The 22,570-nt window shown below is 47.4% G+C and overlaps 1 protein-coding gene across 1 annotated transcript in view; it reads right to left on the bottom strand.

The window, feature by feature from the left end:
* Positions 1-22,570, bottom strand: part of mdfic (MyoD family inhibitor domain containing) — a 134,403-nt gene that overhangs the window by 67,893 nt on the left and 43,940 nt on the right. Inside the window, exons 5-7 of the transcript XR_015842000.1 lie at positions 7,551-7,652; positions 2,690-2,751; positions 2,376-2,429 (exon numbers count right to left, since the gene is read on the bottom strand). The gene's annotated coding sequence lies outside the window, so the exon portion shown is untranslated. The remainder of the gene's footprint in view (positions 1-2,375; positions 2,430-2,689; positions 2,752-7,550; positions 7,653-22,570) is intronic.

The following is a 22,570-nucleotide window of genomic DNA, read 5'->3' as shown; positions in this document are numbered from 1 at the left end:
AACTTAAAGCAAAGACAATGTTGATAAAATAAAATTTTAAATTAAAACAAACTTATTTAAACAAAATTATTAAAAAAAAAATCATTATTCCTATAATTTGCATGGTTTTGAAAAAAAAAAAAAGAGAATTGTGTTTAGGTATTGATTTAAATGACAATTCATTTCTCTCTTTTTCCAGGAATTTGGTCAAAGGGAAAAAGGCGGGAAGAGACGTTTGGGAGAATAGAAAAAAAAAACAAAAAACAAAAACTGAAAGTCATGCAAGCTGAAAGTGTGCAAATTTGAGTTCCAATAAGGAAAATGAGAACGGTGCTGTCATTTAAACGACGGCTGCCCTCTATAAAGGTGTCTTTTTAGGTGTGCCTGAATTGAATTTTTTTCCCCCCAATAATCGTCTCCAAAGTTCAGCCGTCCATCCTTGACGAGCTCCCGCCGCGCGGCCCACCCGTGTCTATTTCACTGGCTTAATTTATTTTCATGATTCGCCCCATAATGACGGCCATGCAGGCTGTACATCAGAATTAACCTTCATTCCTCCGAGGTATATTACGATGACAGTCGCCGACACATTTCACCTACACAAAGGGCATTGGCCCTCCCCCACCGTCGTATAATCAGCCCAGACGCTGCCAGATTGTTTGATAGCCGATTAATTTTCAGACGAAATCAAGTGGCCACGTCGTTCGCCTCTTTTTCTTTTAACTCCAATGCGAGCTCTCCCTCGACAACAATGCAGATTTTTTTTCTTTTTTTATTTCCTGCACCCCCCCTCCCCCCTCCACCGTCAATTAGGTGTTTTATTTAATCTCATCTTTTTAATAAATTGCACCTCCTTTCGCCTGTTTCTGATATCTCCACTGTGGTTAATTTATTTTTGGGTGACGCCAATGTAACAAAAGTGCTGTAAATTAATCAGGGGACATCAAGCGAAAGAGAGGAGGGGGGGGGTGCGTTTGACGCTCTCCTTGTGTGTCATTTCTATGCAAAGCATGAAGTGTCAGATATAGATTCCACCATTTTCTCTGGTCGCACTCAAAAGATTTCATTACGGACCTGACGTCACGTTTATGAAGGCACTGGCGGATCATTTCTGTCCTATTTTCTCCCTCATGAGCTCTTTTGTTCTTCCCGCGCCCCCTCGGCACGATCCCGCCACAAAAAAGCCCCCCCCCAACGCCCATGCAAATGGCAATAATAGATTTCACCGAGCGTCACCGCCAAACCATGATAGCCTATTTAGTGAGGAGGGGGGGAGGGGGGGGCACCAAAGAAACATTCAATTTGTGGCCACAACTAGGCTAGCGAAAAAGTAATTAAGAAATTACAAAATTGGTCCTCCCTTCTTGGAGTTCAATCCCTATCAAGCCAACCCCCGCCCGCCCGTCTCTCTCTCCCTCGCTCTCGTGGATACGGCATCCATAATGAGGAGGGCTGGTAATTAGAATATTCTGGAGAGGTGAGCCCTGCTGGAGCTGGCAGCTAAAAGAATGATCTTTCTCCGTCCCTTTCTGCTCTCCAACTCTTCTTTCTTGCCTTTGTCAGAAGCGCCTGGACAGCTGTCAACTTGACTGGAGGTGTGTCGCCGTGTCGCCGTGTGTCACTCACAGACCCTCCACCAGCAAATAAATACAATCAATCTCCCATTTACATACAAATAGGCTTCTTCCCTTCATCCTAATAATCGAGCCGGCATCCTCCGAGAGGGGAAATAATATTCACACCACACACCAATTTCATATTTATCATTAGATGCCTTTATTGATTGTTGTTTTTTTTTTTTTTCCCCTCCTCGGTCCTCTTTCTTCTTTAGATCATTATTTTTCCCCTCACTTCATTTCACGAGAGGATATTGAAGGCTGGTACGGCCGACACTTCGCGCACGCTTCATTATTTCCCGTGCCGAGGGACGATTACCGTCGCTCCGGCTCGTCATCCGTCGCGATAGCGAGGAGGCCATCAGGATGCTATCATGGCCGTTTAACGGCTAGCGCACGCGTTCCTAATGCCGTTCAGTCCACGCGGCGTCATGCGCACGGTGTTGGCGTCAATCCCACTTTAGGCAAATAAGCCGTCGTGTCAGTGCGACTTTGGATACCGATTGTCATCCAAGACCAAGAAAGGAAAATCGGACGGAGGGTTAACGAAAGCGGATTGCGCCACACCAACTGAATGTGCAACTTTAATTTATTACGTTAGAACTTGAAACGTATCACATTTAGAGATCTTAAACTTTCTCTTTCCCAATAAATGTATATTTGGTATTGCGTAGTGACAAAGTTGTTTTCAAGTCAAAATTTAATTTCTTGGCTGTGCTCATTTTTTAATACGGAAGGAGACAAATAAAAAAAAAAAAAAGGATATTGCTGATGTCTTACCTGCACTACGTCGCTGCAACCTGCAGAGGCGCTGTTGATTCAGTCGCAATATTTCTGCAGAAAAACAAAAGAGAATGCCGTCTTCAATCCACGAGTTGCATTTTGATTTTTAATTATGCATGTCTTTGTCTTTTATGTTATTTATAAACGAATGTGGTCAACTGGCCAAAAAGTTTGTCACAATTTCTTGCCAGTCGAGTGTTTTGTGTAAACGAAGAAACACCTTCACACGGTGGGCTGAGAACGTCTTACAAAATGTTTGTTCCTCTACAACAATGAGGTCACCATTTGAGATTGAGGCAAAATTTGCTCACCGATGCTGAAAAAAACCCACGGCATTGCGATCATCCCAAGCTCATCGATCCCTGCAGACATTCTGAGAAGCAAAAAAAAAACAAAAAACGACACATTGACCCCTCTTCCTCGCTTTTTTACTCAAGTTTGCTTTTCTGGAGGGCTAAAATATTCACCCTGCAAAATGTAGCGCGGCTTTGGAGCTTAAAAGCATTCCTGGCTGTGCATGTGCAAATTAGCATTTCCTTTGAAAACTTTGCATGATTAATCACCTTTTTTCTTTTGCCTTCTCCGCCCCGCACATTGCTCGTGAAGCAGCAAACAACAGGTAGCGGCAATGAAATATTCAACAGGAGACAAAGCATTTCATGTGCTCCTCTCGGACTCGGCGGCTATTAGCCGGCCGGGCCTCGCTCGCTCGCTCGCTCGCGCGCGCGCGCGCGGCAACATCCGCTCGGCCTTTGATCACCATTAAGATCATTTGCTTCAACTTTTCAAATATGCTTTCGTGTGTTTGATTAACATCTTGGGGAATTATTTAGTGAAACGGAGATTAGCGCAGACTTTTGGACGACTAATGATGGAATTGTGATGGGCCCAAACGCATCACTCGGGAGCCGCTGAGAATCAGGAGGGTAATATTTCATTTGATCTGCAATATTACTGTTGTGCATATTGGACAGTTCATGAAAGTCCGTGTATTAACTTGCCCCGCGCATTCAAATATGCACTTATAAGCCCTGGGTATTAATATTCACATTGGGTAGATTTTAGCGTACGTTTCAGAGCGCCGCGTGCTCCACATTGTAATTTCTTAGCTTATCTAATCAATTCGGCAAGCTCCACGGGCCTCATGAAAGAAATCAGCTCGGTAGCACCTTCAGAACACTTATAAATAATGAAAAACAGCATTTAAAAAAAAAAAAGAAAGAATCGCTTGAGGAGAAATAACGTTGATTAGAAAAGTGCCTTTTATCCGGGGCCTTCAAATCTTTCACATTCCGAAGATGCACAAGACTTCGGGCAAACTGTGGCGGAGAGAAGTAGCCCTATCTGACCAGGGAAAAAAAAAAATGTCTTTTTTTTTAGATAAAAAGTGCTGACAGCACAAAATGAGCCAGGTTGCTTTTTGGATCTGAGATAGAAGATGAGAGCTGAGGAGATCACTTTCATCTTGCGCGTGGAGTTCTCCTTGAAAGCGTCTCCCCGAAAAAGCCGCCAAACACGTTTGGGGCATGCCGGAACCTAATTGGATGGCGAGATCCATTTAAAAGTTTCGGCATATTGGAACGAGTTTTGGGATTTGATCTGAATAAGAATAGGCTAAGAACAAAAACTGCACGGGCATGGTTGTAGACAACCAGAGGTAAAATCCAGGCAGGGCCGGAGCTAAAACCGGTCACCAACCCCCCCTGCTGGCCACCCCGACATCTTTTGGAACGATTGTGTGATATATGATATTAATTTTTTTTTTTTCTAGGAAATTCCGCTCAGCAAGACTTTTTTTTTTTTTATCTTACTAAGACGTGCGTCGTGTTTCCTGCAAAAACCGACTGCGGAAGGACCGAACTAAAAGAACTAAAAGTAATCATAAAAAAAGTCAAACAAAGCATTTTTGAAAACTCAAGCCTTTTTTTTTTTTAGTTTCAAGCTGCGGCAATGCGGACAACCTAGCATGGTTAACAGCTTGTGTCTTATTTTGTGGCGCTGCGGCGACGCAAGCGGAGGCGAGAAGAGGGAAAATAAAGATATTTTTATGCCCGTCTATAAATTAGAGGCGGTGGGTTGATGAGCAGTGAAGGAGAGTCGCGTCTTCGCCCAGAGACAAAGGCGCAGTGCCACATTTCACGTTCCTTGCAGGCGTGATGCATCGAGGCGGTGATGAGAGTTCGGCTTTTTATAGAGAACACACACACACACACACACACGCGCGCGCACAGGAAGGCCAAGGATTTGCATTCTGCTCTTGGCAGGTCGAGTGACAAGAAATTACCCGAGCGTCGGCAGCAGGCTCAAAAATCAAACCTCGGAGGCACGACTGGTGAGCTGAGACGTTTACGGGGAGCGGGAGGGGGGCCGGCGGAGGGACAGGGGCTGGACCTTTCCTCCCCGAGGGCCGGCGATGGACTCAGAGGCCGGCGTCCCAGCGCGAGCCCGCCTCGGGCCATCAGCCCCGAGGCAACCGTTCACCAATCAGCCCCAATCAAAGACTCGGACTCGAAGTGGCCCAAAGTGCTGCTTAGCGTCTTGAATAATTCGACCAATGAGAGGAGAGCAACCTGACCGCGCCGGTTGCAGATTACCACAAAAAAATGTAACCGGCCGACTCGCAAATTCAGAAGTGCAAGGCGGCGAGAGGCGTGCGCCATGATCAAAGTTGCGTCTAATTTCTATATCTTGACACGATTAATGATTGAGAGATGCTTCGCAGCCCTATTAGGAGGCTGGAAAGAAATGTTGAAACAGGTCGTAATTTGTCTGAAACTATCCCACACTTCATGTGCAACTTCCTCTCAAAGGCGTAAGAGAGGACGTGCTCGGGGGCAGAGAAGGAAAAAATTGGAAAGGGGCTGTGAATAAATTGATCATCAGCATTTATAAACATTACAGTTAACTTTGAAATATGTTTGCGCAGCGATGGGAAAGTACGGATACCGGCCTTATTTTAAGGTATCGAGTCGTCACGGAGGCTGCCAAAATCAACCGCCGAGACGTCAGGCAGAAAAAAAAAAAAAAAAACTGGCATGAAGGAAGTCCTCCTCGGCAGTCGTTGGCGCAATAACGTGGCGGTTGGACGGATCAGCCAATCGACATTTGTATCAGTGAATACAGTCAGAATAAAAAAATAAAAGATATTGAGTATTACAGGTGACTGTCCTGCGAGCAAAACCCACTTGGAATTCAAAATAGGTTGAGAAGGAGATCAAAGCGGAACATTGGTGCCACTTCCAGTTTTAATGGATGCACGTGTTCGGTAGATAAAGAAGGGACATCCCAAACGTCCCCCTTGTGTTTGTTGCCACGCTGCCCTCCGCAGCTCCTCTTAATGAGGTTGGACGCGTGGCTGCCTCAGCACCTGCCGTGGGTGGCCACAGGGTTAATCCCACCTGGCTCGGCGCTGCTCTGCCTCTGGGCTGCTGACGGCAGCAGAGATGCGCCGATGAGGAGGGAGGGGAAGGTGACAGGAGGCGCGTCTACCCCGGGGTTCCACACACACACACACACACACACACGCGGCTCTCCTACTCGCCACCCTCCAGCACAGCGGAATGAGTTGTAGCAGACGCCACTGGATATCTGACAAATGGACGCACGCATGGAAGATTGAGAGCAACTTGAAGTGACCACATTGGCAGAAAGGTGAAACCAACAATCAGTCGGACGGGAGGGGAGCCAAGAAAATGAGGTACACTTGTCCACTTTTGAGATCTGTGACCAAATTGAGGCCACTCGTTGGTTGCAAATTCACGAGAAATTCATAACCAAGTGATTGTCACGACCCTGCGATATTGTTGCTCCTCGCTCACCATGCATAGCACCACCCGCACTTGCCATTCCAATCTGCACCACTTTTTTGACCGATCTTTTCAATTTTCTGCCCCGAATGACTAGAAAACTCGAGTTCAAGCTTAAATCAAAGAAATTAAAAATGCAGCAGCCAACATTTTGTCTCTCTCGTGGAAATGTATCGTCTCGGACGGGGACGACTGACGCAAACACGCACGCATGCGCTAATTAACGAGTTAAATGCCAATCAGAAACTTGCGTTCTTCTTCCAAAGGGGGGGGGGCAGCAGCCCGGCCTTGGAAGTTGCTTACTCAACAGACCTCGTTACGGCGCGGGCACTTTACTGCCGCCGAGGAAAAGGTCAGATCTGTCGCCGGCGATATCCTTCCGACGGCAGGTGGCGAGGGCGGGCGGGGTTCTGCTCTTTATGAGGCGGGCCATTTTCATAAGCTGATTCACAAAGTGGCGCACTAAAGGATGATGGGACGGGGCCACGAGGTGCAAAAGGTAGCCTGTTGGTGTCGGGTCGGTGGGCCGGGTTTGTCGGACATCTCCTGTCGGCGGAAGCTGGCCGCCAAATTGGCAGGCGGGCGGCGAGAGCGCCGTCCTTACAAGTGTAGATACACTAGAATGACTTGAGGGCTTGTCAGCACGAGCGATGAAGGAGAGCTCGGGAAAAGTCAAATAAATGTGACTGATGCCCTCTCCCGTCGGTGGGCTCAAATGCCAAAGCAAGTGTAAATCACGCCGCTCGGGCAGTCCTGACATTACCCCGGCAGCTCGTCTCCGCTTGCCTATTTGGCCAGTCATCTGGTCGGCGGATTGATGTTTATTCAGAAGCGGCGGACATATTTCAGACGCACAATGAGGCCCTCAAACATCAGTCGGGCCTCTCTGAACTCGAGCCAGACTAATTGAACATGTCGACGGAGCCATTCATCGGCGAGAAAAAGTGGAGAGAAGGACTCAAGTTTGCGGTCGCTAAAGCCTCGTCGTGACTTTTTATTCCGCTTAAATATGAATTCTGTCTGATGATCGCACAGTCGCTGGAACCGCGCAAAAAATGGATATCAAAATCGGAAGCATCGATTGACAATATTATCACTCGTCGCTGCCTCAATATTGAGATTTACATATATCGATATATATCGGACATACACGGTAACATATACGTACACACGCGTTCATGTATTTAGAAATACACACGCGAGCTGTACGAAACGCTGCGGTTGTTGCGTATTGAAATCAATTTGACAAAGACAGCTCGTCCCCGTAGAAATAAGCGTCCGCTTTGAATAATAGCGAGTGAGCGGCTCGGCCAATAAATTCCCGCGCAGAGGTTAATTTAGTGAGGGGAAACCTCGGCGCAATTACCTCGTTCGATGGCGAGCCTCGGCGTGCCCTCGGGGGCCCCGTCGCAAATGTCACCCAGGAGGAGGCGGGCGGCGTTGACGCTTTGGCAGGATGGAGAGCCACCTTGAAAAAAAAAAATAAAATAGGCTAAACGCTAACAACAATGGCGGCCGATGAGCGTCCGTCACTGGAGTGGGCTATCATCAACATAATTGTCGTCATTTCCGTCAGATATTCCCCACAAATTATCAAACGAGAACAGAGACGAGGGATGCAAAAAAGACGAAAATCTGGCGCAATCATAGTGTGATTAAGTTTTGGTGGCACGGCAGGAGAAGTCACGCCCCGGGTGACTCACCTCGGCTCCCGTTTCATGCGATTGCGCGCATCCGCGTCAAAAGGGCTCGCCGCCGCTGCCTTCATCATCCGCCTCCCACAACGCCGCCGAACCGGACGCTCGCTCTATCGGCGCCGGCGATCGGGGACGTCTGTAATTACCGCCCCGTCCTCATCTACTCAAATCATCCCGATCCAAATCTTTATTTCCCCCGAGGCCCCCCGGCCCCGCTGTTTGTGCGATTTTATTTTATTTTATTATGATTTTTTTTTTTGTTTTAATCAGGCCTTGACTCAAGCTGTTCCAGCAGAGCGAGAGGAAAAAGACTGGTCAAGCTGTGCCGGCGCCTTTTAGAAGGTGTGAGGTTCCAAGCAACGTCGCGGCCAAACACAAACATCGGCCGGCTTTTAATTCAAACGTGGCGCAGTATGCCAGTCGGCTGGACAGCGGGGAGGGAAACGGCTAATTTGAATTAGCGCCTGACACCCGGTTGCCAAAGTCCGTCACTTTGTAGCGAGTCGTGACAGTCATTAGTCGGCCGGCCTTCTAATATCATCTCACGCCGTACATAGGAAGGAATTAAAGCACACGCGCTGGCTAATATCAACTGAAATCAACATCTCAACCAACGTCGTCTTCAAGCAAGAGAGGAAACGGCTCATTTGCACATCAGAGCTTCACATTTAATAATCTCTGCAGGCTTTTGCTTATTTGCCCACATGCTTCCCCCACCGCCCTCTTCGCCGTGAAATGCTAACAAACCCAAAACTGCAGGAGTCCAAAGGCGGCCGCATTAGACTTTATAAACAGTTTCAAAAGAGACACACGAGCGTTTACACAAACACCATCAATATTGCACATTTGCTAACATGCGCCTCTTCATGTACATTTAAACGCCGGGCGCAAAGTAAATGGCGCTTTAAAAACCAGCCGCTCGGCTAATTGATTGTGGCTGTTGGCAAAGAGCGACGACGCCCCCTCCTCGTCCCTCCGAGAGAGAGAGAGAGAGAAAAACATTTCCACCGAATCTTTTTTTTTTGCAAAGGCGCAATGAGCCCATTTCACCAGCCTGTTGAGCAGTTTGAAAACATTGCGAGGCGGCTTCAACGCAAAACGTACACAATGACGGAGACAAATAAAAGCCAGCGCCATCAATTCAAAGGACATCGTCTATGAGCAGGATGAGGTCATTGCGATGGTAATGCAGATTCAAACAGTGTGCAATATTCTGCAACACATTAAATATGCACGACATGACCCACACCTGCACAAATCTAAAAAGATGCGATGGAGGGAACATTAACAAATTATTAGTATTGTGGGTAGCTTGCAATGGTTTTATATACATATATACGTATACATATATACATACACACACACACACACACACGCGTGCCTGAGTGTGTCAGAAGGGGGCATGTAAAGATGTGTACCTCCCGCTTCGCTAAGATAGTTTTTTTTTTTTTTTTTTTTTTCTGCTTCCCCGTGCGTCCGCCATGTGATTGCATCGCTCATCAAAGCGCAAACCGCTTGAGCCGAGAAATAAGGCCTTCACATCTCTCAACGCAGGTGGCGGCGTTCAAGTCAAAAGACGCCTGAAATGCTTCCTTCTGCTCCTCGGGCCGCCGCGCCTTTCAGGTGGAACGCTCATTAAAAGACGGCTGTACAGCAGGTGTTTGGTGGCGTGGCGCTGGAGGAGAGGCTGCTTCAAGGAGCCCGAATCACAAAAGCGGATCGCTGCCGCGTGTGAATAGCGCCAGACGACACACACACACACAATTGAGGTTGCATGGAAGAAAAACTGGTCGGAAACATGAGGATGAACAAAAAAAGCAGTTTGCTCCGAAATGCATCCGCCGATTTTTTCAACGAGTTCATTTTGGTTCTAACACAAAACTAACGCAGTGCGTTGAAGATGAAGAATTACGATTGAAGGTTTCGAAACGACAGCACCTCGGAAGCAACCTCTGACATTCTAAAAAACGGGTATCGTCAGGGTTGGGGTCGGGGTATCCGATGTCACCCGCGACCCCAACGAGGACAAAGAACGTCCGCAACTCAAGACAAGGATGTGAACGAGTCCAAGAAAGCGAACATGGCAACGCGTCGCCTTCATGCTCCCTCACCACAATCACAATAGTCGGCATTTCCTCTCTGCTGCTCCAACTTCATGCCAATCCTTGAGGGGGGGGGCGGGGGGGCTATAATAGCAAATGTGTTTGCAGGGGATGCTATTTTTACCCAGGGATGCCACGTCCCCTTTCCTTGGGCACATTCAATTTCTTTTTTTTTTTTTTGCCTCTTTCTACTTTTTTTACCTGATTATTCCCTCGCCCGCTGTCCCCAAGCCCGCCTGATTCAATTAATATTCAGGAAAAGTACAAAATCAATTTATCATGCCGCAGAACACAGCCGGCCACTCTTTTTTTCTTTTCGGTTTCCGCGCTCCGCTCAGATGGGTCTCGTCTTGCGGGTGCGGTCGGTCGTTGCCGTGTCAACGCTCCGACACTTGGACCGCTCGTTATTCCCGGGTCGGCCGCGCCTCGGTGTGTTTACAGCTCTGGGGGCTTGTTGCCTCCTGACTACAAGCAAACGGGATGAATAAATAACATCGCTGCAGCTCCCTTTCCACTCCCTTGGAAAAAGGCCTTGAAGTTTGTGTGTGCGTGCAAACGCCTGTGGAGTTCCCCCACGTGTGTGCGCGCGTTTGTTTGTGTGCCTCGTGTTTGTGACCGCAGCAGGAGCGTGTTTGTGTCTTCGGCATCTCTCGGCGGACCGGCGCTCGCCTTCATCCGGCGGCTTGCCAGCCCCCGGTTGGCAGGAAGCCGTCAGAGAGTATCGCGAGGACGAACGCGGCGACGGAGGGGAAGCATCCTCTTTATCTCGCGCATCAGTGGGAATAGGCTGAGGGACTACGCGTGCACGTGTGTACCAAACTCGACAAACAAACGGGAGACGGAGAGCAGAAAGTACTGAAAAAGATGGGATGCGTTTAGTGCTATTTTCCCACGGTGAGGGAGGGGAGGGGAGGGGGGGAGGGGGTGTTTATTAACCGGCTAATTAAAGAGCCCGAATGGGCAATCGGCAACGTTCCAAATCAAATTCTTTCTGCATTTGCAATGAATGACTCTCCAGTTGGTACTACGGTGAGATATTCATTTGTCTCTGGCGGCTGCTTAGGATGGGCGAGGCGAGGCGAGGCGAGGCGCTTTTATTTATTTGCTCCATCAAGTGGTTGTGCTCAATTAAGGAAGCTGCCACCGTGGTTTTAAGTCGACTAATTCGGCCCGCTGAAAGCGAGCATGACTTGCTAATGGGGTGTAATTCCTTTTGTATCTGTAGCCATGTGCAGCGGGCGGGGAGGGAGGGGCAAATCCGTATCATCGGTAAAAACAATGCATCAATTAAGCAATTAGCGAGGAACAAACTGGGCAGTGTTCCAAGCCTCGCCAACGAGGCAGCGTGCCAAGGGGGCTTGTCGCGTTCATTATAGTCGCATCACAGACAGAGCGGAGGCTCGCCTTTCATTTGTCGAGTGGCGGCATTTGACTGCCAGCACCGAGACGTTTTGTGGAGCCAGATGTGCTTTTTAGTGAGGCCACATGTTGGGTCAGAGCGGAGGAGGAGGTGCGCACGAGTGCCAGCTGCCGCCCGTGAGGGGCATGGAACGGCCTCTTCGCTGCCATCTGATTAATTAAGACTTGAAAGCGGCCCAGTGGCAGCCGGGTTTTAATTGTGGTAATTGAGGTTAATAAGGTGCCATTACACGCACTGATCACAAGTATTGTTTCATCCAGACGGGGAAATTGAGCGAGGTTAAACACTGAGGAGGGGAGGAAAACGACGAGGGGGCGGGGGGGGACTTGGCAGTCGTATGTGCCACTTGTTTCTGCATGTTAACAGCGTGTTGGCCCTGTTGGGAACGCCACGTGATGAATAGCAGAAGGACGCCAGAGGTCATGAAGGCCGCCGAAAAGGTGCGGACAAGAAGTGCGGCTCATTTCCAAAGCGCAACGTCAATGGACACCAGATGCCACCAACCACTTCCACAAGAGAACAAAAATTGTTTTCTTTGGAGGGGACCTTCTTCCCGTATCAATTACACACACGTTGCAGTTTCGCCGAGGCTTAAATACAAATTCAGCAGCGATTGATGCACACCAAACAAAAAGTTCAATGGGAGAGGAAACGAGAAGCCATCAATTTACAACTTGATGTCGTCCCGCTCAACCAATTAAATGCTTTCAGAGCTAAACGGAATCACATTCCAAGAACGAGTGGCAACCTTGTTCAGGAAACTGTCATTAAAAAAAATTAAATAAATAAAAACAGCTTGAATGGGAGGAGTTATTTTATCATCGTTCAGTTGACTGCAGATTTCTTAATGGAACTTGAATTCAACTTTGGTTGCTGTATGGAAAACAATGCGCCATCTGTCACTTTGAGAGTGCCTGAGTGATTTGAGCAGACCTGGCAAAGCTCTGCGGAGTGTGTCGTCTTCTCCTGCTGACAGTCAGCAGGCGGGGGGGCGGGGTCGACATGGGGAGGGCGAGCAAAAGCAGACAAAAAAGGAAGCTTCCCAAAAAAAGAAAAAAAAAAAGCTCATTCCTCGTGATGTCCTACGGTCGAGCTTCCTGTCAAGGCGCCCGATGGTGAGACGGAGGGATGCCAGGCCAATTAATCAAAGTCAGATGTGGATGGATGCCTGGAGTCTCTCATGGCACACACACACACACACACACACACACACACACACATTCTACCTACTCCACACAAAAGTACAAAGACTGCATCACACATGTATCCTTCTGTCCCTTTTGGGCAACTTTATTTTCTCACTGTGACCCGCATTAACCCTCAAATCGCCTCCACAAGATGTGCACGTCCATATATGGAGTGCACTCCTCACCAGGGAAACGTATTCCTTTTCTTTAATGCAAAAGTGGCCTCGAAAATCGCACATCATGTCCCTGGCCTCTCCTTAAATCTGTCAAAGTGGCACTTTTGCTTAAAAAGGAGAATTTCAAGCTTCCCAGGCATCTTGTCGCGTCTTGATGTATTGCCAGACCGAGTTGCTCACCTCCGCATTTTTGTTTTTGCCCATTTGACTCTCTTATTCTGACTTCCTGCTCACCCGGCTATCAGACCGCTAACGAGTAAAAAAAAATACTTTCAGGCGTATATTCTTTATCCTTTGCGAAGGATATCACTGCTGTACTGAGAAGTCCGCCGATAAAAACACCACTGAGGCAAATAATTGTGAAGTTCAGGCCAGCAAAGTGAGGAATAACAACGTTTAAAAGTCCAGAGGACGTTGAGTGCTTTTAAAGCGTGTCATATTTGCAATCAATCCTTCCTTCTGCGGCTTTTTTTTTTTTTTTTTTTGCTCTCTGGCACCCCCTAACGTCCCCAGAGGAAGCTCTGAAGGAGCGCATATGAGGAGGTGGCATTTAGCACATCTGAGGCCAGACAGGCATTTCCTTTCTGCCTCCCGTCCCACCGAGGGCCTCGGCTCTACGCTTTCTAACATCCGTCCGTCCACATTCGTGGAATACAGCGCACCCCCCCTCCGCCCCATCATCGCCCCGCCCCCACCTCGCCAGGCTCTGATGTGTGCCAGTGTTCGACACGCGTCCGTCTTTTGTCAAAGCCCTTGCGAGACAGCTGATAGCAGCTTTTGCCCAGCTGGCTGGCGGATTCACTAAAAAAAAAAAAAAAAAAAATCCACGGGCATGTTGACGCACCTCCTGTTGCACGCCCGGTGGCTCCAAACGCACCACGATTCACCACTTCATCCCCTTGAGCTCAAGCAGCGGAACAATAGCGAGCGATTCCGACGGCAAGCTACTCGGGATAGAGTGGGGTCGCGCTAAACAGACAATGACCTTTAAAAGACAATATGCTAATAAATAGCGGCGGCCAGGGCCGAGGCACTCCACACAAAGGGACCTTGGGAAACCGGCAGGGTTTTAATCAGGTACGGCTCTTTTTTTTTTTTTTTGAAAAGAGCCCGTGGCCACATAATTGATCCCAAAAGGTAGGTCCTCCTTGGGACGGCACGCCGTTACTATAAAGAACTAATGGCGCTCTTTGTTTTGCTCTCTAGGAGGATGGAAGAGGGGGCGAGGCGATTTAAATCTACTATAGGTTGCCATTCTCCAAAGGCCACAAATGGTGAGCATTTTAATGATGTAAATGTTTTGATGTCTGACACCTACTGAATATGGAAAAAAAAAAAGGTTAGTGTGTATTTAGCCCCTCCGGTGACGACGCATCGGCAAACAGCCCGGACAAGATAAAAAGACAAAATGGGAGGCCAAGTCATTGAATCCGTCGTAATACTGACACTGCTGGAAACAATTGTGTGTCAATGTGTGTGTGCATGCGCTGCCTTTGGTTAAATCTGCCTGCAGATGTGAGGGGGGGGGGGGGGGGGGGCGTGTTCAAATGATATTATAGTCAGTCCGTCCAATTATTAGACTGGCAGTGGGGCCACTTGTTGGATTTGAGGGGAGGCGGGGTTGAGACCGAGCCGGAAAAAACGGCACGGAAAGACGATCCGACTGATCGAAAGGGCTCGGACAAACGTTCCTTCCGACCATTTGCTCCCAATTGAGAATCATGGATGGTCGACGGTTCTTCATTCCACCTCGTCCATCATAGAAACCACGCTCTATTTTTCTCATTCCGGCACTACGGTTGAGTCCGAGATCGGGATGAGATAATCCGGCAAAGGAGCTGGCCAGCGGGCACGCCGCCCGCCAACGTGCCGCCCCGGACGGCAACCGCAACATCGACGCGCAAAAGGCGCAAAACTAAACTGCGGTCGGCGCTGATTGCAGAACTGCAGATGCTGCCGATTCCGACAAGGAGGCGGGATCGTCTGACTCGCAGCTGTCAGGTGAAACCGCAAAAAGGCTGCTGCCGGCACACCGGCCTCGGGGAGATTTGGGGTCCGGTGGGCAGCTTTACAGTACTTAGCATCAACGTCTAAACAAAAGCGCGTCTCAAGTTGCCAACTTGGACGTCGGGAAAAAAACAATTATGTAGCGTGGTTTTAAATGTCTCCAACCGAGGGAGCGGAAAATAAATCAAGTCATTGCGTTACACTTTCCGCCGCCGCACGGGGATCGTCTTTCCCAGCTGGGTAAACACATCGCACGCGGCGCAAACATCCACTTCGATGGGAAATATGACTCCGATTTACTGGAGAAGCGAGAGCGCAAAGAGAGCAAGCTTGACCACACTTGACACTGATGAGTGCGACTCGTCCAACTTCACGACCTGCTCGAGAAACACGTTGCAAGACGTGATCTGATTATTATCGCAATAGTGGAATCGTACGGAATCGGAATAATTCATGATCAAAGATTCAAACGCAAGCAAGTTGTTTTTACAGACGGACTGGCGACCTCACGTTTGATTTTGTTTCAGATGTTTCAGATGCACTTTCTTCTTTCATTAGCGGTTTCATTAAGAACCGATCTGAAGTGTGTCGTATTCGTAAAATGCGGCTAATCCGAAGGGATGAAGAAATCGTAATCGTTATCGGAAAAATTGTGTTTGAGACAAAATAATCTGGATTTTCTTGTCAGGCAAAATTCGAACAGTTCTGAGGGCGGCCCCGCCCAGCAAGCAAATAATTGAATAAAGATTTGTCTTTGAAATCGAGTCAGAATCGAGAAGACAACAACCTTCAAGCATTCACCACCGTAACTGTCAATAAAAATGACAAAAAAATAAATAAATAAATTCTACGTAACACCCCCAGAACATTTTCCAGTGTCAGTCCCGATCCATTATTTGGAACGACGCAATCCTATACTTGATGACGAGCCGCCGACACGCAAAAGATTAAGATTAAGATTTCCGTCTCTTTAATTGCTCAATTGAAAATCCAGCGACGGAGCCTTGCTTCCGCCACGCTAACCTCGCCTTCAAACCATCCCACGGCTGCACTTAATTGTTCAATATGAAGCCGAAGCATCGGAGGTAATTCACATGTCTTTCTGCGATGGATGTGTGCAATTGTGCTCTTCCCCGATTCTAATTTAATGCCACGCGGGGAAGGTGATTGGCTCCGTGTTGCCGCCGCCGCCAAGCGGGGTCAGCCGCGCCATCAAGCGCCGTAATTGAGTAGTTAGCAGCAATTTTCTCCCTTAATTTCCATCTGCGGGATCCGGGGCCGGCATGGCAAATAGCACATTACACCGCCGCCATCGTGCCAAAGTGTAATAACATTGTTTCCACAGTTTGAAAACTTCCCCCGAACAGGAAGAAAAAAAAAAAGAAAATCTTTGATCGCACACACTCGCGTGAGGCATCTCGGCGAACGGCGTCTCCGACGTATAGATAATTAGCTGCTCCGCGGGCTCGGACACGCTAATCCCACTGACGAGCGCTATCACAAACACCATGTTGACGTCGCCGCCGCCGCTCTTTGGAGGCCATCTTGTTTGGCTTATCCGCCGTGACGCGCGTCGACGGCGGGAAGATGAAGGAGGCCGAGGATTTATGAGGGCGTAATCGGCGAGCGGCGCCGCTCGTTGTGTATGTTCTGGGAGAGGAGGCCCGGGCGGAGCCGTAAACTAATGGAGCGGGCGGCGCGCGCTAACTCCGACGGGGAGAATTACGACCATCTTAAAGCTGTTTCAGGGACATAGATGAATATAAAATTAGGATTCGCACCACTAATGGCTGCTTTATTGCACGAGAGCGGCTCATATGTCAAGGCAACTCCTCCAAAATTAAAAAAAAAATAAATAAATAATGCTTTTATGAAAATAAGGTGGCTTTCCTGTAACATAAATGTAATTTCATAACCGTAGGAGTACATCTCACCCCCCCGCCTTATTTTATTTTTTAATTACTTGGAGGCAGTACATCAAAAATGGAAGTAATAATCGGTGTAATTTAATCACTTTTTCCCGCGTCGGCCATCTTAATGCGCTTTTCATTCATTATTGATCACGCGCCGGTGATGTGCTCGTGACAAGCGGCAACGGCGGCTTGGTGATTCAACGTTCTCATTTGTGAGCGGCCAAACAAAAGGTAATTAACATGAGGAGGGACGCCACACGTTCACACACACACACACACACACACACACACACACCCGCCTCCAGCCTGACGTCACCAGGTTGGGCGCATCCTGGCCCGCGTCGTCTTGCTCGCCGTCGGCCAAACAACATAATTACTCAGGAGCAGAAAACCAGGAGGAGGAGGAGGGGGGGGGATTCATTTATCCGCCTGGATCTCATTTCTCTTCTTTCAAACTATATTCTCATATCAGGCTTCATGTAGTCTGTCTGGAGACGAACACACACACACCCTCCAGGTCGAAGGTTCTTCAAATGAAAGGGAAAACATGACAAAATAATTTCTCTTCATGCAGCAATCAAGTCCATCTGACTGACGAGGGCACAAATATCAGCACCCACCTCAGTCAAACGTCAATTTGATTTATGACATGCATTTCAATGTGTTCAAATTTTCAAGTTGCTTTTGATTGCAATTTAAAATGCAATCTTTGTTCAAAGTTCTCTTCACATAAAAATATATTTTTATATTTACTGGATTGATTTACTCTATATACAAACAGAGAGAGAGCGAGATCTTTCATGGCTCTTTCATGATATTTTGCCGCCTTTTTGGACACACGGCAACGAGAGCGCAACTTATCCTCATGGCTTTCATGCGATGGTGCAGGTGTCCCTAATCGTGTGTCCAACATGGTAACCCGGCGCGCAGAAATGAGACACCGGCGCTCCGACGTCCGTTCGCCGCCGCCGCCGTCGCCTGCGACCGTCTCCACGCGAGTCAAAGCCAAGTATTTTTATTAAGGAGTGGGGACAGCATTCATTTTTTAAAACCTCGTCAATAAAATATCATACGGTCGCTCCACATTCCTCAGAATTATAATGACATGAATATTTAAATTTAAATGCATTCCGAGCACGCCGGTTTTCTCTTCTTCATGACGGCATCAGATCTCATTTTCTACTTAAGCTCCTCCATCATGTTTATGCATATCCACATGCATGATACATATCTCACTTTTTTTTTTTTTTTTTTTTATAAAGCTTTTTTTAATGCGGACCAGATAATTTGGTTTGACTTTAATGGGGAATGACTCCTCATCGGCACGCTTTTCTCTTTACGACAAAAATAAAAAATATATGATCAAATGACCCTTTCATCTGGAGCAGAGGCTGTTTTTGAAAGTTGGCGCTGGCGCGCCGCCTTGCTTGCGAGTAAATAGATCAAAAAAAAAAAAAAAAAAGGGAATGAGACGCAACTTTCCATCCCACTTTTGAAGCATTCGGTAATTGGACACTTTTAATTGATAGCGCTCAAAACAATCATTAGAATGCGAGGAAGAATTCTCAGATGCAAATGGCATTTTACGTTGGAGATAAATGAATAGTTGATGAAAAGCGCGCCAAATGAAGGCTGCGCGCTGCATTCCAACTAAAGTGTGGCTTGATAATTTCACGTGCTATCACTCAGCCCTTTGTGGGGCTGGAACGGACCCTCGCGAGTGCGCCGCCACTCTGTGATCCTGACAAGGAGTTCTCTCCGGATACGAGCGGCAGACGAGAGCGCCGCACGTCGTCGTCATCGGCGGCGGCGGCGCGTATTTTGCTTCCAGACGTCGCTCGCTTGGACTTCCAGGAAGAAGCTAATCGAGGCGGACGTCAAGAACTCACGGCTGTCAGTCCAAATCTGTGCTTTGTGAAGATTGGATTTTTTTTTTTTTTTGACGGGTACTGATGATGCACATGGAAAAGGAATGTGAGTATTTGTAGAGAGACTTAATTTTAGATGCATTGACATGATAAAATGAAGACTCGCGTCAAAGTCGATTGTCATCAGCTGCCGTGTGAATATCGATTTTACCGGCGAGCCAGCATGACGGACGCATGCACTAACAAACATCATTGAACTTAAGACTTGCAAATTTCTGCCTAGCAACCTGTTGAGCGATCGGCTCGCCCATTAGGCCGTCGCGGCAGATGCAACGCCCCCCGATGGACGCCAGGGGGCGCCAAAATGGCCATTAGATGCAACGCAACGAAAATCACCTTGAATATTTATTCCATCTACTCTTAAGATGGAAGAGCTAGCCGGCCAATAAATTCAAATGCAAAGCAAAAAACTAAAACTAACTAAAACCAAAAAATAAAAATGCAGAAAAACTACCACAGCTGCGCTAAACGCTCATTAAGGCAAAGGTCAAAAGAAAAAAAAATACAATGAAAAATTCCAAATGAGTTTGTCGAGCTTAAAAAATGTGGCCCAAATAGAACGCATTCCTCTCAGCCGGCACGTGCCACGATGGCAGGCTTCTACGCTTTGCCGAACACGCCAAACAAGAAGAGGCTAAAGAGGGCCGAGCGGCACGCCGCAAGTGGCCAGATCGGTTCCCACCTCCTTGATCTCGTGACCCCCGGAGGCCCGAGAGCGTCACCGAGGGAGTTCCCGGCGGAGTGCGCCGAGCTTTGAAGTCGGGTCAGGGGGACGCGCTACCTCAAGACCCACACCCGGCGTGTCCTCGGAGGAAGACGGGAGCACTTGGCATTTGCGCACCGATGACGCCCGCTTGTTTGTTGGCCGCCTAACGAGCTCTCGGACTCCATTAATGAGAGGACTGAATCCATTATCGTTATTTCAAAAGGAGGCGCAGGCTCTAAACTGCTCCCCCATGCGCCATTTGATCAGCACATGCAGCTGAGGGGGTGAGGGAGGTGGGGGGGGTCCCCCCTACACACACACACACACACACACACAACCTTTTGCTCAGTGACACCACGCAATTTTTACGCAAGCATGAGATCGACATAAAATCCGTCACAGAACGTGACAACCTCAGCAAATAAATTGGGAAAACAACAACCCAACTGATTTAAAATGATATCAAAATGCATGTTTTTACAATCTAAAGGCCTCTAAAGATGAAGCTGCTGATGAATTAAAAAAAATGTGAAGAGGGCAAGGATGTAAGGAAAAGTCGGTCAGCATGAAAGGAAAATGCATAATGGGCGACACCTTCCATTTTGATTGCCTTCGACACCTTTTGCGCCGCCATCAAAGGAGCAATTAAGGTGCCACTGAAGCTGGTCGTCAAGGTTGCGCCGGGGGTCCCGTCAGCGTGTTCGCTGCCCCATCGCCTTCACATTGCTGACACCGACGACAACGACCTCTCCCTTGCCTTCCTGTCGCCATCTTCTCCCACCCCCAACACATTTCCCTCGCTCTCTCTCGCTCTCGTCATGCGGGCCTTGCCATGGTGTGAAAAATCTCAAATCCACTTCTGCCATTGACATGACGAAAAATTATTTTTCATAAAAATATACAACAATGACAAACCGAATGAAATCACACTTGAATGGCCAATCTAAGCTCGTTTGAGCTCATCAGTACGGCACTAAAAGAAATCATTCTTCAAAGAGGATAAACATGCGACAATCTATTTGGTGGCACAAAAAAATGTAATTGTCTTAAGATGGAGAGAATAAACCATTTTTGACCCACATGGACATTTTTTAATATGTTTGTGCCGCTCCACCTCGCATGCCAGCGCCCCCGCCAACTGCTCGTGTATCTTTGGAATTACTGAAATGTTAAGGCACCTTCGCTGCCTTTGATATTTAAGAAAAGGGTACAGATGTGCCGCACGCACACACACACGCGCCGCGCTCCAACAAAAAAGCTGCTTTAATCTTATTCTTTGTCACGCTCCAAAGCGTCCCACCTCTCCGTGGATTTTTTTTTTTTTGGGATCATCCGTTTGCTTCAGTGGCCGGCCCGCATGCCCTTTTCTTCCTACATTGATATCGTCACAAGGTGGCAACAATTAAAGCGTGGTTGAGTTCTTTCGTTTTTACAATTTTTTATTTTTGTGGAGCAATTTTTTTGGAATCAATGAGCCACTTTTGAATTTGGATTTTAATCTCACAGATCTGACGCAAGTCTCTTTTTTAAACTAAAATGTCAAAATGATAAATAAACTTGTTTTTCTTGTTGTTTAAATAATTGACAGTATTTTCTTTCTCAAATTCAAATTGTGGAAAGCAGCAAACTATTTTCTCGTCTCGACGGAAAGCTAAATTTCTTACAAATATGTTTTAAAAATGTTTGCGCGGTGCTCACGTACCGCTACGACATTGCCGTGTGTTGTTTTTCTTTCTTTCGTTCTGAGCGGCTGCGCGTGGCGTAGCAACGTAGCTAGCCGAAGTTCATTCTTAGCTAGCTGGTTTGCCGCCAGTAGCGACCGCGGATTGATTCACAATTTTGCTTTTGCGTTTTGATGAGGTTTTCGTCTTACAATTTGCAACATGAATAAGAAATAAGACATCAGGAATTGATTTACGGAACAAAAGAGGCGGGGAGGGAAACTTTTTTTCCGGCAAACAAACGGAAGCGACGGCGCCATGTATCAGTGGCACGCGCCTGGCACGCTTGTCCCCAGAAGACAACGATGATAGCATGGCACAAAGACAGCGAGGCTACACACCCCCCCCTTTCTCGCCCTGCCCCACGCCACCTCTCATCCTATCTTGAACCAACTCCCTCCCCGCCTGGTATCTTTCTAGTGCAGTGGCCTCCGTTTACCACCCTAACCCAAATTAGCAGGGCAGGCGTTATCCTCGCCATCGTGCCGCGCTCTTAGAGGAAGGGGAGTTGAGTTTGGGGGGGGGTGCGCAAATGTGGCAGAATTTCCTTTCTGCCTCTGTGACAGCACTATCTGACAGCATTTTACATCTCCCCCGCTCTCCCCTCACTCCACTCGGCTGTCAGACAAAGAAATTAATACCCCCAGTGACTGTGTTTTAATTAAGCAATTTCATGCAAATTACACATTTTAGATTGTCAAATAATATACTGCGCAAAATTGTAGGCAGGCTGATCTGATATGCATGGAGTGTTATTCTTCCAGGCACTGTGCATACATGGAAAATGAACAAAAATGCTAATTTCTAATCTATTATGCAAACAGTGGAGATACTTACATAGATTTGCACGCCTTCGTCGGGTAAATGCAGCTCTTAAATTCGACGGAGGTAATGACTCCATGTCTCAAACAGTCGCTTCTTTTTTATTTATTTTTTTATTGACTTTAGAACATTTTGATCGGCCTTTATTGCAATTATATTCGTCCCTTTTCCAAGCATGTTCTCGCTGTCGGGGGAAAAAAAACAAAACAAAGATATGGAACACATCTGCCAGGTGTAGCTATAACACTTCAAGTTCTTCTTGTCAATGTATAATTAGGGGCAAAAGAACTTGACACCTAAAAGGAGAAAAAAAAAATCTCTTTCAATCTTCTCTGTTCTAATGAAGCGCAGAAGCCCCAACTAATATTAGACATCCACACATCTTTTCCCATTAGCACAGCGAACTTATTTGGAACTCATTATATTCCACAAGCCTTTTAGCGTACTCCAATCGGTAATGATGACAAAATGAATATAACATTATACTTTATTATAGCCGACTTGATTTAATCTCAGGTTGCCAGAGTCTGAGTGTTCAGAAATGCTCCACTTGGAAACGGCGGGTGTCAAAAGTCAGCGTGCATGCGTATTGATTCCAAAAAAGAAAACCTTATCAAGGGGGGGGGGGTCTGGCCCTTTCTTTGTCATTCAAATCCATTTAATCAAAGGTTTGTTGCCGTCGTGCCGCCACTTAATCGGCTATATTA

The sequence above is a fragment of the Idiotropiscis lumnitzeri genome, chromosome 2 (genome assembly GCF_059441095.1).
Source record: "Idiotropiscis lumnitzeri isolate Australia: NSW breed Sydney's pygmy pipehorse chromosome 2, RoL_Ilum_1.0, whole genome shotgun sequence".
In the NCBI taxonomy this organism is placed as follows: domain Eukaryota; kingdom Metazoa; phylum Chordata; class Actinopteri; order Syngnathiformes; family Syngnathidae; genus Idiotropiscis; species Idiotropiscis lumnitzeri.
This window is presented reverse-complemented; position numbering and strand designations above follow the sequence as displayed.